The 14,606-nt window shown below is 29.7% G+C and overlaps 3 long non-coding RNA genes across 3 annotated transcripts; all 3 read left to right on the top strand.

Annotated features, from left to right (window-relative positions):
• Positions 1–1,456: 1,456 nt before the first annotated feature.
• LOC139502121 (uncharacterized) lies at positions 1,457–2,870 on the top strand. Its single transcript, XR_011658729.1, has 3 exons — positions 1,457–1,527; positions 1,864–1,929; positions 2,600–2,870. It is a non-coding gene; the product is annotated as an uncharacterized lncRNA (long non-coding RNA).
• A 2,472-nt stretch (positions 2,871–5,342) lies between these two features.
• Positions 5,343–8,503, top strand: LOC139501533 (uncharacterized). Its single transcript, XR_011658597.1, has 3 exons — positions 5,343–5,412; positions 7,622–7,686; positions 8,372–8,503. It is a non-coding gene; the product is annotated as an uncharacterized lncRNA (long non-coding RNA).
• A 1,148-nt stretch (positions 8,504–9,651) lies between these two features.
• LOC139501532 (uncharacterized) lies at positions 9,652–11,769 on the top strand. Its single transcript, XR_011658596.1, has 4 exons — positions 9,652–9,778; positions 10,046–10,114; positions 10,422–10,481; positions 11,580–11,769. It is a non-coding gene; the product is annotated as an uncharacterized lncRNA (long non-coding RNA).
• The last annotated feature ends 2,837 nt before the right edge of the window (positions 11,770–14,606 follow it).

Raw genomic sequence — 14,606 nt, 5'->3', positions numbered from 1 at the left:
AAAGAATCAGTATTTTTATCATCTTTGAGTTCACTTTCACATTACTAAATTTGGTCCTTTGTGTAAATATTTCACTATATAGCACCATTTGGCATAATATTTGTATTTTCTATCTTCAGTGTTTCTGCACCATCGAAATTTTGCAGAAAGATTGCACACATGTTGAAGTTGTGTATTTCCTAGTATGAAATTGCTTGAGGAGTTTGCCCCGTTTTTTCAATCTGCAGTTTGAAATGTTTATAATTTTTTCTAATTTTTCTTGAATTGGGAGATTTTTATATAAAACTTTTTAAGGAGGTAACAATTATTGTTTTGAACTCATATCTTTGGAACTCTCATAATGAGCATGCATGCAAATTGATTAAGGTTAATTGTCATCACCAAATTGCACAACTGAGCTACCTCAGGCTATGATCAAAATTTTGGAGTATATAATTTTCATGCTTATGATGTGCATGATGCAAAACTTTAAACAAGGGATATTTTATTAAGCTATGCTCCAAAATATTAAAAAATGTAATTTATTGGTTTTAGTCAATTACTATTTTGTTTTTTTCTGTTTAAGTTTTTACATATCAGATGTCTGCTAATTTATATAAAAGTTATTGTTTTAGCTATGTAAATAAAAAAAAATGTAAACATAGTTTAAATAATAATGGGAAAGAGAAATTGTGGGTACTTCAAAAAACATTTGGTCAATTTTGAAAATACATGTTACATGTTTAAAAGCACATCTGATATTTTTACTGTTTTATGTATGAATTCAAACAAATTATTTGTGTTTTATATTGAGAATTACTTCAGCTGCCATGAGAAAGAAAATATTGTGAGATGCTTTGGAACATTCTTGGGACAATTGTATATTTGGTGAAATACAACAGAAAGGACATTTCATTAATTGGATAAAATGGATTCAGTGAACTGATCAGTACAAAAACCTATGTTGAAAAGCACATAAAAGTAGCCAGGGTAGAAGCCCCAAGGAAGATGGTTAAATAAATATTCAACCAAGTCTGAGGCTTTACCAAGAAAAAAAAGAGGCAAGTTTAAATAAGCCAAAAATTTCTATACATGTTATCGATAATTTGATTAAAACAGAAGGCAAGTTTAAATAAGTCAAAAATTTCTATATATGCTATCAGTAATTTGATTAAAATATATATTTAGGGCATATGATAGAGTTACAGTGGAGATAATGATGTTACTAATGTAAAATGATATTGTTGCAATTCAATGGGAGATAACTCATAATTTACCTTTATGAACAATGGAATATATTTAAATCATTATTTTTGTGGAGTTGGAAATTCAAATAATAAACTTGGTAGACTTATTTTATTTTTTTTTAATCTTTCATATTGGTTTTTCAGTTATTTAGGTTATAGTAAGAAATCAGAACAATATTAATGTCGGAAATTGAAATGTAAAGTATATAAATTGTCAATTTTTATATTTTAGGTTCTTAATCTGTGAGATGTTTTCTGGTGTGGGAATAAGACTTGGTGGTCTGATATAGCTAATATATAGGTATGTACCAGTACTGTACGTTTTGAAAAGAAATAATTTATCAAAGTATTATAAAAAGTACATAAAGATACATGTTTTTTACTCTCTTGGCCTTGAAATATTCAAACATTTAATTTCTGTGATTAATTTCTACTCTCACTTTTTATGAGTACAAATACAATGTACATGTATATGTGTAAATTAAAGGCTCTAACCTGATTATTTAGTTGGATTGCTCTTTAGTCTGTTCTCAACATCTATTACATGAATATGACCCATTTCTTTATAATTTTCATACATTAACAGTGATTCTTTCAAAATAATTTGTTTAACATTTTATGTTCTTTTTAATTTCAGCTTAGCATCACTGAGCTTGTCTGTAAGGATTGAAGCTGGGAGTGGGCAATGGAGCTGACTTTTATGGTAAGAACCAATACAAAAATTAATGAATTATTCAGCCAAGAGCATGTAAATACCATAGAATGTTATGCAAAGAAGTTTTATATTTTGATTATGCAAAGAAGTATTATATTTAAACTGTGTAGAGAAGCGTTATATTTTAATTTTTCTAAATCTGTATATATATATAATCTGGAAGGCGGTAACAAGATAAATAAATGAAATCAAAAATTATGCTGTAACTTTAAAAAAAAATCTTTCAATCTGTTTTACGATATCTAAAATTGTCCCTGTAAATTAAGTAAATGAGATGTGGCTTAATTGCTAATGAAATAAAGATTTCCAAAGAGACCAAATGACATGGATGCATTCTTCTAATAGTCACTGTATGACCTTCAACAATGAGCAGTACCTATACCTTACATATAACTATTAAAGTCTACAACATGACAAAATGTGAAACAATTCAAACAAGAAAACCAATAGCTTGTGATTTATAATGAAATAATAAAAAATCCCATGTTTGCAAAGGAAGACTGCATGGTTGATTGTAAATTCATGTCTATACATCACTTCAAAAAAATTGGTAAAAGCAATGTTCTATGCATCATAAGTGCAATGCCAGTTACATGTACTTGTTTCTTTGCATTGCATAGTGTTCTGACAGATATTAGAATGTATATTTCTTTTTCAGGTGACTTCAACTGTGGCTGCAGGAAATTATTGTGTAATTCAACTGAAACAAAAAAGAATGTAATTCAGACTATTTTTGTGTATGTTTAAAAAAAAAATTAAATTTTTTTACCAAAAAAAAAAAATTGTAAAGATTCTCCATTTTCAACAAAGCTGGAAGTTGTAGGCTAAACTGACACTTCATAGTTTTACTTTATTACTTATTATAGATATACTTAAGTTATCTTAATGATGGTCTTTCTGTATCCAAAACATTTCTAGTAGTTTTAGAATGGAGAATCTAAAAAAAAAAAAAAAAAAAAAAAAAAAAAAATGTATTTTTTTTAGTTTTCTGATTTGTATTGTATAAATATTATTCCAATGTTTTGTTATACTTATTTAGCAATGTTTTATCTCAAACAAAGTATTTCAAAAGAAGAATAGTAAAGAAATATCCTGGTGAAAAAAGATTGATTGATTTTTAGTGTTAAAGATCACTTTCAGCAATATTGATTATATCTTGGTGGCCATTTTTTTTTTATTGGTTGAGAAAGTAATGGGAGAGAACCACCAATTTGAAAATTGATGTACTAAATAATTTTTTTAAATGTTTGAATATTTTATATCAAATTATTTATTTATAATTAGAGCTTTACCATTTTTTTGTTGTTAGATATAGCAATGATGTGCATACCTGCCAACTTTCACGATTTAGGCGTGTACTACACGATTTTGACCCTCTGTCCCGATTACACTATCGTGATCGTGAAAATAGCCAAAAAACACGATTTTACTAAAATTTACACGAAAAATATTTTTGTTCCCGATTTTGAACTTTTGAAAGTTTTCCCAAGGTAGACAAATCGTGTCTGACAAATTTCATCCAATCAAAATTTAGTGATCACGCATTCACCAGTTGATTAATGTCGGCATAGTAAACAATCAAAGAATCGAAATTTTGATTTGTTTTTTTTAGCTTGGGTGTTAAATTTATAAAGATTGGAATCATGATGGGCGAGTTATCACTTGCAAAATAGTTCTGTCACCGCCTAAGAGAAAAAAAGCGTGTTGCTTCGTGCAAATACTTAGAGAAACGGGAGAATGATGTCAAGTACAGGGGCTGGTCGTCTAAATCAACGTTAGGATTGTCACATGCCTTTTGTAAAGTTTGCAACAGAGACTTTAAAATTGACCACGGTGGCCCTAATGATGTCTCCAAACATTCTAGTACTTCTTGTGATATTGATCTATATAATATATGAGGGTTTGGATGGGGTTATATTTATAAGGGAATATAATGCCCTTAAAAATGAAGTTAAGGGAATAACGGGCAAAAAAAATGAAAATTTGAGAAATGTGTGGTCAAAGTTTTAGAAGATTAGAGAAAAAAGAGGTTAATTTTTTTGAAGATTAGAGATAAAAGGGGTGAAAATTAAATGTTTACAGAACAACAGACCCCCCCCCCCCCCCCCCCCCCCATCTCAGACCCTCATATATTGTTTTTTTTTTGTTTTTTTGTTATTAAATTATTAAAATTATTTCTTTTTTTTTATTTCTTGACAATGTATCAGACAAACATAAGTCATCTTACTGGTGTTTATCTCAACAAAAAAGAATACAACAATCAAACAATTTAAAAAAAGATAGGTTATAATAGCATCTTCAACTATCACCCCCCCCCCCCCCCCCCCAAAAAAAAGCAGTATGTCAGACATTTAGGAGCAAAATCATCACACGAAAAAATGCCGCGAAAAATTCTACCCTCAAAAATGGTGCCGCGCACAAAAACCCCCATGGCCATTTTCAAAAGTTGGTAGGTATGGATGTGGAGTCCAAACAGGTGAAATTTTTGGCAAAGGGAGGTAATTTATTATTCCCCTGTTCAACTCCTTATTCTTGAAATTTCCTCATGGTAGGGAATATATAACTATTTACTTTAATTTCACATTTGTACAAGTTTTGGGTTTAATATCAGATGTATACTAGCTAATAAGGACTATTATTCAGAGTTCTGTAAATAAAAAAATGTAAACAGAGCTCTAGATAATAGATTTGAGGGTGGGAGAAATCATGGGTTACTTCTTGTAGAATTGATTTGGTGAAATTTTCAAGATAGGAGATTAATTGAAAGTGCATCTGATATCTTTATTCATTTCTATAAATAATGGACCAAAAAATGACAGATTGACAATCAGATAATGATGACAGTCACCCTGGCAGCCAGGAGAGCAGCTCTAATGAAGATGGTCAATAAAATCTTCAACCAAGTCTGAGGCTTTACCATGAAATTGAGCAGGCAAGTTTATTCAAGTCAAACAATTTTTATACATTTTCTAGAAATATTTGATAAAAAGTGCATATTCATCTTTCTTTTTTGCGTGAAAAACATCTTTGAAGAATGTATTTACCAGTTTAATATTTTGAGATACCAGTTACATTAACAAAAATTTCTATCACAACTACTGGAGTAAATCCTGAGATAGGAATTATATCTCAAGGGGAGACTAGTTTTATTAACAGCAAGATTTGTTCATTCAATGGGAGACAACTCTTTTTCATTATTCAAATTAGTTGAGTTCAGTTGAAATTCAAATCATAAAACTTTGACAATTTTTGTTTGTTTTTCAATCTTTATAAATTTTACAGAATATGTGGATGTTATACTATTGGTACATGAAGTAAGAAATCAGAACAATTTGTAAAGTAATCTTTAGGTTGACATAGAAATTGGTTTGTAAAATTTATAAATAATTTAATTTCTTTTTAGGTACTTTCTGTGGCATGTTTTCATGGTGTTGGAATAAGACTTGGTGGTCAAATACAGCTAATATGAAGGTAGGTACCAGTATGTTAATCCTGTTTAAAAAAAATAATTCTATAAATAATATTATGTGGAAATAAATACTGACTAGGGTTAAAGGTTTATAAAAGTTTTGTCAACAGTATACTCTTTATTTTATCAGTACCATATGACAATGTTCACTTGGCAAAATATGGCCTTATTATAGATTTTAAATTTCAACTTTCATCATAGAATTCCAAAAAGGCCCCAATCTGGTTCTTAAGGGGGTTCGCGGGTCTATATCATTTATATAGGATTTCTCTATATTTTTCTATAAATGAACTTTATCTTATAGTTATAGCGAACCCTATGATAGTTTTCCATAGATTCACCTGCAAGTTACCTGTCGATTTAAACTTTTGTAAGTTCTATTGTCCCATCTAACAAATACAACAGGTATTGTTCTCTGTATAGTTCATTCACCAGGACCTTTAAATTTCTTCTAGGAGAAATATATCACTCATTGATTAATTTACCTGACCAAAAAATTATCTGTTTTTTTTATTGAAATACTTCTATAAACTCACATAAACTGTATGCAATATTGTATTTATTCAATATATCATTAATATATTTTCAATCTGTTCAATATAAAATCTGATTTAATAACAAAAAGTTTATTTTAGACACATTTTTTAGTATTTTCCAATGAATTTGCATGTTTTTTGTTGTTGTTTATTTATAGACTATGTTTATGAAGACCTTAATTTAAAAATAATAATATTCAAATTTTTATTTATCAAACACACAAAAATATTTATTGAATATTTGATTAGAAATCAACTTTTAATTTTTAAATCATTATTAATATTGAACACATTAAAAACGAGTTTTTGGTATTGAAAGATACAATACCACATGCAGTTTTGTGAGTCCTTTCTTAGTATTGGTATAAGTATTTTTTCATCATTGACAGTTCAATTTTTTGTTCAGGTAAATTAATCAATGAGTGATATATTTCTCCTAGAAGAAATTTAAAGGTCCTGGTGAATAAACTATACAGAGAACAATACCTGTTGTATTTGTTAGATGGGACAATAGAACTGCCAAAAGTTTAAATCGACAGGTAACTTGCAGGTGAATCTATGGAAAACTATCATAGGGTTCGCTATAATAGAAAAATAAAATAAAAAAGTGGGGTCACCGTTCATTTGCGCTCACAATCTGCCTTCGAAAGAAGCATACATTTTTGTAAAGTTGTTTTTTTTCTGTTGAAGTAATAGGAGAAATAAAGGTAATATCGAAATGAAAAAAGAAATTTAATACAGAAATCGCTAAAGTTATACAATAATTTAGTTTAAGTACAGCTTATATGGAAATTATATTAAAAAAGTTATGTCACTGATGAGTTTGAAAAGATATTTCAATTTTAGAGCCAAAAAATGGCATTTTTCCACCAATGGGAGATAATTTGGAACTTTTTCAATGATGTATACATTTTGAAAGTCATCTGTGGCCAACACGAATTGATTGTTTTGAATGATTTTTGTACCATATGATAAAGTAACAACTACAAAAGGAAATAAATAAAATTTGTAATGAAAAACAAATGTTTGATTTTTTCTGAAATTTTTTATACCCTCGAGCCTCCTTAAATGGATATATCAAGAGAAAAAGCTTCTTAATACATTTGTAATACACTGTAGACTCTATAATTAGCTAAATTGGGAGACATTATCAAAATGCGATGTTCTAATTAAAAGCTTGAAGAATACCTTTGATTTAAAATGTTAAGTAACCTATAGGTGCCAAGGGTAATATTTAAATTACAAGACATACACTATTACTGGATCACGAAAAGTGAATTATGCTGAAAACTGTTCTAAATTGTGAAAAATTGGACCTTAATTGGCGCTTTTGCGAAAACACCAGAATTGCATAATCAAGAGGTCATAACTTTGTAGTTTATATTGTTACGTTCCAAAATAAGAAGTGGTTATTTTGTATCAAAAATGATGCCACAACAATTTCACTGATATGTAGCGTTTTGACCTGAATTTAAAAAGATTAAAATCTTATGGCCAACTTTAGCCCGTTTAAACCTACCGCTTTTAAGGATTGAATTGGGTTGTTGGATTGATGTCTTATCAATGTTCTCAAAACCTGTTACATGTATATAACCCATTTTATATAAAGTAGATACAATATTCCAGAAGTGATCCTTTAAAACAATTTTGATTGACTAAGCATTTTATATTTCAGGTTAGCACTACAGCTTGTCTGTAAGGATTGAAGCTGGGAAAGAGCCATTGGAGCTGAATTTTATGGTAAGAACTAAAAAAAAGATTGAACTATTCATCTAGGAGTATGTAAATGCACCATGGACTTTTTTATGTTCACATGTAGATCTAACATTTAAAAAAAAAATCAAAAAAGTTTATTTATACCGGTAATCTATATAAGGGTATACATGTATAAGAATAAAGAGATGTTATAAGATTGCCAACTACACAACTATCAATAAAGGAAGCAACTTACAGTCACCATAGGACATTCAGCAATGAGCAAACTCTATATGAATGTAAATTATGCAACTGGTTGAATATCACAATTGGAACTCGATGTATGATGCATAACTTTGAAGGCAGATTTTTCTGAAATTGGGATTATTAATCTTGCATATTTATCCATTTATTAAAAAATCAAGAATAGATGCATGCAATAATTTCTGAATTTACAGTACCAGTTTTAAAGTAAGCTATAAGAGGTACTGAATATGACAAAATGTGGAACAATTTAAACACAAAAACCAACGCAATGATTCATAAAAAAGAATAATCGAAAAAAAATGAACATGACACACACCAACCATTGGTTAGTTTGTCATCCTTATTTGCTAATAATTGTATAAAAAAAAAATAAAAAAATAAAACAAGATATAGTTTAAATTTTGATATAGGCTTGATCATATGTTTTGACAGATATGTTTAAGAATATTTATTTCTTTTTCAGGAAACTTTGACTGTGGCTGCCACATAAAATGATTATATGATAACAGTGAAGAAAGTTAGTCAGAAAACTTTTGTATATGTTTCAGAAAATGTAATTTTTTACAACAAAAAAAACAAAAAAAAAGAATGTGTAAAGATTCTCCACTTTCAACCAGATTGGAAGCTTGTATTTAAAATTTCAAAATTACTCATACTTTTCTTGTCGTGCTTATAGAAACTGAACTTTATATGTTTCATAATTTAGATCTTATTCGTTATTCCCCTAACCCCCTGTAACTCTGTTTCATTTTTACTTGAAAATGAAATGAAACAGAAAAAATTTACTTGTAAACTTAAAAATGGTCTGTCTAGTCCAAAGGCTTTCAGTCGGTTAAGAATGGAGAATCTAAAAAAAAAAAAAAAAAAAAAAATTGAAAAAGAATATATTGTTTTTTTGTGTTTCCTGAATTGTTATATATTTTTCCAACTTTTTGTAATTTTTTTGCAGTGCTTTTAGCTAAAAAAATAAAATTATTTCACTAGAAGCAGAGTAGAACATATTGGTGAAAAAAGGTTGATTGATTGATTGAATTTTGGTGTATAATGCCACTTTCAGCCCAATTTGTAATATCTTGATGGCCATTTTTTATGGGTTGAATAAGTTAAAAGTATCAGTAGATACCCACCAACTTTTCCCCCAGTGAACTGTCAATTTTAGTCAATTAAGCTTCGAGTCAAACACACCTACCACAGGTTGGGTTTGAATTCTCAACCTCATTTTGACATGCTAGAGATACAATAATACTTCTTAGACCACTGCAACTAAGGCCCTTAGGTAAAAGTACTAAATTAGTTTTTGAAATGTGTTGTTGTTTTTACATAAAGTATTATTTTTTCGTTTTAATTATACTATATTTTGTATTGTTGTTAAATATAGGAAGAATGTGGAGTCTCAACAGGGTCATATTTTCAAGGCAAGGGGAGATAATTCCCTTGTTATATTCCTCATACTTTAAATTTCCTAAGTGTTTATAGGGAATATAACTTTTTTTATTTAAATATTCACTTTTTTTACAAATTTTCTTTAAATATCAGATGTATACTAGCTAAATTGACTTATTTAGAGCTCTGTAAATAAAAAAAAAAATGTAAGCAGAGCTCTATATATAGATAATAGATTTGGAGGGTTTGAGAAATAGTGGGTAACTACAATTGATAAGGGGAAATTTAAAAAAAAAACTGATTTTGTTAAAACTGTAAAGTGCATTTGATATTTTTTTTATATACATGTATAATGTTATATCTGAAAGCAAATGGACAATAAGATAATGAGGACATGGACCTTCTTGGCAGTTATGATAGCAGCTCTAAGGAAGATGGTCAATTATATCTTCAACCAAGTCTGAGGCTTTACCAGGAAAAGTCTGTGGTGAGTTGAAATGTTTACAAAATTTATAATAATATTATTATAGACTTTTAAAACTTTCTATTTATTAAGGGTTTTTGTGTGATATTGAAGATATCTGCATCATTTCATAACATTTTTTTATAACTTGTATTTAATGAAAATGTTTTCTACCTTATGTATCAAGTCAATATTTTGAAGATATTATATAACAAATTCATAAGAAATGATACAAGGCATAATTATGTTTCTCTCCTTAATTTTATCTTTAAACATTTTTTTTTATTTCAGGTTGTTGAAATTACAATGTTTCCTGGTGTTGGGAGTAAGACATGGATATTTGATATTGTTAACATGTTGGTAGGTATTAAAGCTTTTATTTTTAATAATTTTAATAGTATTTGACATCAATAAATTTTTTGAAGGTTTGAAATACTATACAATATGATGAAATACAAGTTTATTTTTTGCTAACTTAAAAAATGTAAATCGGGACTGTGTTGGAGAGATAAAAAAAACTTACAAAAAACATAACCATAAGTTTGATTTTAAATACCAATTATTTTCTTGCAAAATTTTGTTTGTTATATGAAAACTTTTAAACAATTATTATGATGTACATAATTTTTGAAAGTTGAGAATACTGACCTTGAACTTTGTTTTACAGGTTAGCATCACAAGTTTCCTTGGGGTTACTTGCTTGGGGAGTTATTAGAGCTGTTTTAAGGTGAGAATTTATTAATCAACAAACAATTTAAATTTATTTATTATACATGTATCTAATTTTAAATGCCCCTAGATATCTATATATCTATCCTAAATATATGTCAATGTAAAATGTTTTACCTTTACTTTAGAAGTGTATCTATATTTACTGATTTGTCTCCCTTGCCCTGAACAAGATTAGGCCAGAGACTAGAATTAATTCCTCTATCTGTTCTTTATAACGTTTTGTCGCATTAAAAAAAAATTTCCTATTCTTTTTGTCGAATTTATGGTGTGTGTAATGTACAGTTCAAGTCCAGAAATATATGCAATTTTCAGAAAAATTGCATGTTTACATCATACAAATTTGGCCAATACACATCCATACCCCTATAGGCAAGTCAAGAGATGTTCCGAAAAGTGTAAATACTACCTTTTTGCATCGGCCGAATCACTCTCCTTATCAAAATCAGTTAAAATAAAACATCCAAAAGTTTATTTCAGCTCTCTTTCATTTCCACCCCAGAAAAACTAAGAAATGTATGAGAAAGGGAAAGAAAAAAAATAAAGAAAAAATACACTATAATTAAAGGGAACTATATTCGTGGACAACGAAAAGTGGGGTCATTAATTGTGGTCTTGGGCCAGATGTGAAGGGGAGATAATCTGATATCAAGTAAAACCTAGCTATCATAAAAAAGATGATCATGTATGATAACTGCTTTACATTCAGTCATTCATATTTTCATTACAAATTTCAAAAGAATTTATTCCTACTTTTTTATCATGGAAAAAATTTTGTTTGGATCTCAGTAAGGGTCAATAAAACAACAAATAACAAAATATTCATTAAATTTTACTTTTAAGTGAACTTACCAGCAGCTTCTGCATTCACTGTGTTAAATATTTCCAATAATTGCTCAGGTATTTGATGTCAAGTCTCATTATTGTAAAGTTTGGAAAATTTATTTTTGTGTATTGACAGATTTCAGTAAAATGAAGTAGCAAAAATAAGAAGAGTTCACATTCATTGATATGGTTTTTTTTAAATTAAATTTTATTATATACCCTTAAGATTATTTTGATAAAATAATTGAAACATAACTTTATTTCTTTTCAGTTGAAAGTGTAACAGTTGCTGCCTTGTATGGTAAAATCCTCAGACAATAATCCTGCAAACTATCGGATGAACTGTTACCATCTCTATTGGAACAATCTGTAGACAGTAGTCTTGTTAGCAGAATTAGTTTTTAACAAATTGTATTTTTATTGCTGTATTGAATTTTAAATTATAGATTTTTTTTTATTTATATTACTTGCATTCAATTATTGTTTTGTGATTGATGAAAAATTAAACTGAAATTATTGTTATTTGAGGGGTCCCAAAGGTATGCCATATGTTTTCTCAAAGTACCCACAAGACGTACATAGGTTTACACATATTTTTAAGTTATGTACATGTAAGCCTTACAAGTGCTTTGTGGAATGAATTTTGTCGGTTACAATCCAAAATAGTAGGATTTTGATGGCCAAACACTATGAAAAGAGAATATGAAACTAGTCCCCTGTTAAATATTTTAACTACTAAGTTTTTGACCCCAAATAAAAATGTTTGGTCTTGAGTTGGGTTTTACTCCACTGACTGCCTAAGAGGGGACCAGGCCAGCCCAAGTGATTCCCTTTATATCAACAATTTTTTTCCCACAAAAGGGGGGGACCCTCTAAACTGCCTCTGCAATGAGAAGATTTGTGTTTTCTGTCTGTTTGTCCATCATCATCTCTCATCCACGGCTTATAAACTATTGGTAGGTTTTCATTGAAACTTTCAGATTATCTTCTTTAACTAATGGCAGTGTGTATTTTGTTTTATTATAATGAAATTTTGGGGTTCCAAATTGAAAGAATGGACCTTTTAAATACTTTGTTTTAACTTTTGGAAGCATCTCCTAAAATGAGTTCATCATATGAAGGATAAGTTAGTTTGAAATTTTTTTATTATGTTTTTATCCTGCTTTTAGTTTTGTCTTACTTTTACATGCAGATATTTATTTTCATAATGAGATCTGACATTTTTATGCTTTTAACGCTGTTAAATTCATAAACATTCTATTTCACCCTTCAACTATTGATGCAGTCCTTGGAAGATTGATCAAATTGTTAGATTTGTGGATGCAAGATGAGAATCTGCTCTAACTAAATTTATGTTGATATTAGCTGAACTAACCTATCCTTCAATATGAGTAATAAGATATAAGAAAAGAAAAAATCTATTCTTTGATTAGAGAACCTTTAGAAATAGTACACATTGTCGGCAGAGACTGAAGAATATTTGAAAGTATCAGGAAAGTCCCATTTAATCTTGATAATTGTGGGTTAAAGTTGTAGATGGATGAGCAAACAGATCATACACTGAATCACTATATCACATTCTGGCCTAATGCATAAATCAGACTATACACTAGTTATCTCCCTTCCTGACTCCTGAGTTTTGGGATTAGGTATTTGTTTCTCTGAAACTAAGTAATTCATTATGTTTATTCAATGAATAAAATAATTGTAAGGTTCACACGTCTGTCTAACAAGGTTCATCTGACCTTGACCTTATTTTCATGGATATTTTAGTCCATAGTTGTTGTTTTTTTTGTTGAGCCTGCGACTTTTGTCACAGAAAGCTCGACATAGGGATAGTGATCCGGTGGCGGGGGCGGTGTTGGCTAACTTCTTAAAAGCTTTATATTTTAGATGGTTGAAGACCTGGATGCTTCATACTTTGTATATAGATGCCTCATGTTACGAAGTTTCCGTCAGTCACATGTCCAATGTCCTTGACTTCATTTTCATGGTTCAGTGACTACTTGAAAAAAAGTTAAGATTTTTTGTAATGTTAAATTCTCTCTTATTATTAGTAATAGGATAACTATATTTGTATGTGCGTACCTTGCAAGGTCCTCATGCCCGTCAGACAGTTTTCACTTGACCTCGACCTCATTTCATGGATCAGAGAACAAGGATAAGTTTTGGTGGTCAAGTCCATTTCTTATATAGGTCTTGTATATTTGGTATATGGAAGGACTATAAGGTGTACATGTCCAACTGGCAGGTGTCATCTGACCTTGACCTCTCTCATTTTCATGGTTCAGTGGTTATGGTTAAGTTTTTGTGTTTTGGTCTGTATTACTTATATTGTATGCAATAGGTCTATATATATCTTAAATGAGATCTCGCGAGAATAGACAATGTGAGTTATCCTGTCATTCTGTGCTGAACTGTCGGCCTGAACAGAATTGGCCTGTCATTCTGTCCATTTGGGACATTATGTTGAGTGCAGTGGCGGATCCAGAAATTTTCATAAGTGGGGGCCCACTGACTGACCTAAGGGTGCAATCAACAGTTTTTTTCTATGACGTCACATTTTGAGGGACCATGCATAAGTGACCCTTAGTGGTGGACTGATTAATAAAGATACTTGTATAAAACTAGATATCACTGGAATCAGAATGTTCTCTAGTTTATAATGAAATAAAAATAATGTGTACTTTTAATATATTAAAAATATTCCATCCAATGAACATGGGGGAAAAAAGGTCTAATTTGAACAAAAAAAACTTGAAACCAGGTCATGTGCACACCCATGAAGACATGATCCATGCACATTTTACATAATCAAAACTGTATGAAATTTGTAGGTTTTTACCTGGCCTTTCAAAAAAATCTTGTTTCAGGGTACGGTTTCCTGCTCCAAAAAGAGCTACAGTGGCTGCAAATAAGTTTTCAATTTTCACTGCCAAAAAAACAGGTTGTTTACAGTGTTGTCTCCCCTCAAAACATGTAAAGTTAATATAATTTTAAAAATTATTTCAATCATTCAACCTGTTTTAATTCAAAGCTAATTAACTAATTTTTACAATCAAATACAAAAAACATGATACTTTTTCACCAATTGAGTAAATAAACAGGGGTTTCCCTCAATGGTTATTTTTAGTCGGGGAATAACCCCTAGTTTTTTATACGAAACTGTTTATAGCACCCTAAGAGGGGGCCCGCTCCAGTCACGCTTCAGTGATTCCCTATATAAACAACCAATTTTTTTCCCAAAAAGGGGGGGGGTCCGCCCCCCCCCCCTAAATCCGCCTCTGGAGTGCACTAA

This window comes from Mytilus edulis, chromosome 13 (assembly GCF_963676685.1).
Source record: "Mytilus edulis chromosome 13, xbMytEdul2.2, whole genome shotgun sequence".
Classification (NCBI taxonomy): Eukaryota; Metazoa; Mollusca; class Bivalvia; order Mytilida; family Mytilidae; genus Mytilus; species Mytilus edulis.
The sequence above is the reverse complement of the archived record's forward strand: the minus strand, read 5'-3'. Positions and strand labels throughout refer to the sequence as shown.